At 37.9% G+C, this 4287-nt stretch overlaps 2 pseudogenes; both read right to left on the reverse strand.

The window, feature by feature from the left end:
• Window positions 1–328: 328 nt before the first annotated feature.
• LOC130589402 (uncharacterized) lies at window positions 329–1443 on the reverse strand (annotated as a pseudogene).
• A 312-nt stretch (window positions 1444–1755) lies between these two features.
• Window positions 1756–3519, reverse strand: LOC125491995 (uncharacterized; annotated as a pseudogene).
• Window positions 3520–4287: the final 768 nt, after the last annotated feature.

A 4287-nucleotide genomic window follows, 5' to 3' on the forward strand; every position in this document is an offset into this window, starting at 1 on the left:
ACTTTGATCATTTCACTAACCTTTGTCCGAGTATTAGACTCATTTCTAAAAATATTATTGTTCCTAGCAAACTATATAAACTACCAAATAATTCCCCTCAAAAAACAAAAAACTACCGAACAATAGCAAAGACTTCGATTTGATAGGAAGAACAATTTTTTCTAAGATCAAACTAGTTTTAGGACCCGTGCATGATGCACGGGAGTATTAATTGCTTGATAGCATAACTAATGATCAATAAAAATAATCAAAATAACGTAACATATTTAACTAATCATATATGAAGGCATCAAATTGTTATTTACAGAAATGATTTTTGTAACGCAATCTATATGTTTGAAAACACTTCCTTGTAAACTACGTTTGTTGTACTTGTACGCACTCCGTGTTCTTTGTCAAAAGGAAGTATCTTCAGACCTTTTTTGCTCGTAACTCTGGAAACAGCAACATAAAATTGGCCATGGCTAAAAACAGGTCTCGGGAGATACAGGCCTACATGAGACAAAGATTGTCCTTGACTTTTATTTATAGTCATAGCAAAACAAACCATTAAAGGAAATTGACGTCTCTGAAATCTGATAGGAAACTTGGTGGAGTCCGACGGCGTCAATGACATTCTTGGGATAAAAACTTTTGCACCCACATTACTTCCGGAAATAACAGTAGCTTCAATAACACGATTACCTAAATGATTGACGACTAACCTCGTGCCATTACATAATCCAGATGTTTGATCAATATTACGTAGAAGCATAACGGGCGCACCAACCTTTAATCGTATGCTATGATTTGGGAGACCAGAGCATTTAATTGTATTGAGGAATTCAGTGGAGTATATTTCGTGGACTCCAAAGTTTCCTTCCTCTTTGCTTATAGCATCCGAACTCAAATAGACTTTCTCTTCTCCTGGAATAGTAGATAGAACATTATCATTTACAATCTCCACTATCTCATTTGTTGGGGCCAAAATAGCTCTTTCTTGAAATATTTAGCTTCCCAAATATGTTCCTGTAGGTCTGGATACGTGCTTTCAACAATTGCTAAAATCGGATCGGCCCCGGGATCTATAAGGATATCTTTTGCAATCTCGACGACGGCTTCACCATCATTAGGACCGCCAGCATTTCCATCTCCAACGCTTAGTATCCACTCTGAGAATTCTCGCAATTCATCAACAGAAGATTTTGAGGAACTTGATTGTAATCTCATATTGCGAGTAAGTGTAAGGACCTTACACGAATCCCATAAGTAAGACGAATTAACGGTGGCGAACACGATATCCTGCCTACTTCCCTTTGGTACAACTGGTAATATCTGCCTGAGATCACCTCCGAATACTACCACTTTACCTCCAAATGGTCGATGCAAGTTATCCCTATCAACAGACCTCATTATGTCCCTCAAACTTCTATCAAGTGCTTCAAAACAATACTTATGCATCATCGGAGCTTCATCCCAAATGATAAGTTTTGTCTTGATAGAAGATCAGCTAACTCCGACCCAGGGCGAATTCCGGCGCAAGTAGAATTTTCATTTACATTCAAAGGGATACCAAATCTAGAATGAGCTGTTTCTTCCACGTGGAAGGAGGAGAGAAGCAATTCCACTCGAAGCTACTGGCAATACAATTTCGCCCTTCTTTCTTATTGCAGCACATAATGTTTTCCAAACAATGTTTTACCCGTCCTCCATAGCCGTAAACGAAAAATAGACCTCCTTCTTCACTCGAGACAGCATCCAATACTTCTCGATAAATCATCGACTGCTCATCAGTTAAACCTTTATACAATTTGTCGTGTTCCACGGTCATTTCCTCAATGTCATATGAAAGCTCATCTGCTATAAGCTTGTTTTGTCCTTCAAACATGATTAGTTCATCAGGAAACGGCATTTCACTGAATCTACGCAAGCTGCTACCATTACTTTGGAGCATGGTTTCAATCTCAGCCAATGCAAAAGATTCGATTTGATCATCGGTTAAATGCAGGTCTGTGAAACATATAAACAAAACAGTAACCTATATTAAGAATGCAAATTGCTAAAAAGTATGGTTTTTGACTAAAAAATATTTTCGTAGTTATTTACCTTTATTTTTTTGAAGACAACGCTGTTTGTAAAGTATGTCATCAGATAATAACTGCCATGTCTTATGCCAAACTTCCTCCGGCTTCGACATGCTACCAGATAATAGTAACATAGAGAACAAATGTCTTAGATAATACCCTGATTCTCTAAAACTTGCTTCTGTTATTGCATCGACATATTCCTTGTCATCATCAAGTAAACCCCTTGCATAGCAAGCTTCCTTGAATGTAGGAACACTACACCATCAACCGTTCTAATGTCTTCGTAGTCGCGCCTTTTACAAAATTTAATAAAGTTCTAAGGTAGAACTTCTCTCCAGATCCAGGTGAGACATGGTAGATTCGTCCTATTGTGACACCTCTAGATCTTGGGGTCCACTCTCTCTGTGCCTGTTTCCAAACAAATTTTGTAGGGAACTCCACATAAGTAAGCTCCCTAGCTTCTTCATATTTTTGGTTACATTGCATCCAAGCAGGAATTTCGTATTGTCAATATGAGGTCTGTCTAGTACGGATTCACATCGCATGGTCGTTAAACAAAACGGTTTGTTCTCCCGGTAGATGAAAACTTAATCTTTCAACAGCAGGGGTTCGATAATGTATGTTGAATCCAAAAATCCTCCAAATTGCTTCACACGCCGAAATATATCGGCAATCATAGTACATCTTTATTTCATCTATTTCTTTACCTTCACCTTCTTTCTGTTTATCTTGATAAGCCGCAGCCGTAACCCTATCATATCCCTTGTTTATATATTTGAACAAATATTTAATTGATCTAGATTGATTACACCATTCAACGTTTATGTGTCCTTGATATTTACGAAGCAATTCAGCATTATATGGGACAACATACCGATTATCAAGGTGAACCCCACTCTTCTCAACTGTAGATCCATTATCTCTTCGTCTGTACACTGGATATCCTTCATCATCTACCTTAGTTGCCTCAATAAACCTCTTGGGAAAATGCTTACTGCATTGCTTGTCAATCATACACGGAGCATTTGTATTTGCTGAGCCACATGGACCGTGCATCATGTACTCGCTTACTGCTTGATATAGTTCTGGATCTTCAGATTTATCAGGCAACTCAGCACAAATAATCTTATCAATATCTGAAGCAACAGGGTATTTGTCTCCCTGATGCATGAACAACAAAATATGAGCGTGCGGCAAACCACGCTTTTGGAATTCAACTGTATAGACCACTGAAAATAAGCAGACAACAAAATTAGTTTTGATATTCAAGTTAAATAAAAGATATAACGATAGCAATCCAATTAAAAATAACATATAATAAAAAATAATAATATAAATAAGGACGATGTCTAACATACCAGCCCTAACCCTGCCAAATATTTTGCCATCTTTCAGATCTTTCACCAACTGGTCTAGTTTCATCTTAAAAACTCGACATATGATGTCTGGCCTATCCTCTGGCCTATCCTCTGGCCTTAGGCCTCTTTTTTTACAAATCTAGTAATCTCAGGCCACTTAGGATTACACGTAAATGTTATGAATAAATCTGGATAACCATACCATCTGCAAATAGCCATCGCATCTTGATAGTTTTCTCTCATATAACTATGTCCTCCTGTGAAGGAAGATGGCAATACTATACGACTTCCAGTCGAAGATCCCTCGGTTTCACCTCTCTCGACAGCACCTCTTAAATTCTTGACATTAGCAGCTCTCAAGCTTTGTTGGTTGTGTCTAAGAAAAGACAACCTTTCAGCTTCAATCATTGTGTAAGCATCAACTATGAATTGTTGTAACAACCTTCGAGATAATAGTATTGTTGCCGCCTCCAGAGCTCGGTCTTGTATTCTGTATGCAAAAAACTCACGCATTGTGAGTTTAAACCTCTTTCCTGTTGAACCGTCTGATGGAGTCTTATCCCTGTGCATAATATCTGTTCTAAATCCATCTTCTCCGTATGGAAATAATAGTGGATATTGCATAGCGAGGTAAGAAGGATGAAGTTCGGAAATTTGTTGTAGCTTTCCACCCTTCGTTTCGATAATTATATCTCTTTTGTCGGCACTATCAATATCTCCTACGATAAGTGCAGCTACTTCTGATGTTGTTGGCAAATTATAAGTTCTGCCATCAGCCTCTTTTGCCAATAAGTTTTAATTTCAAATTCTCACACGTGTTAGATGCAAACCTATCCCTAGCCATTCTGAAATTATGAGCTAAA

Source organism: Beta vulgaris, chromosome 7, assembly GCF_026745355.1.
Source record: "Beta vulgaris subsp. vulgaris cultivar EL10 chromosome 7, EL10.2, whole genome shotgun sequence".
Taxonomy (NCBI): domain Eukaryota; kingdom Viridiplantae; phylum Streptophyta; class Magnoliopsida; order Caryophyllales; family Amaranthaceae; genus Beta; species Beta vulgaris.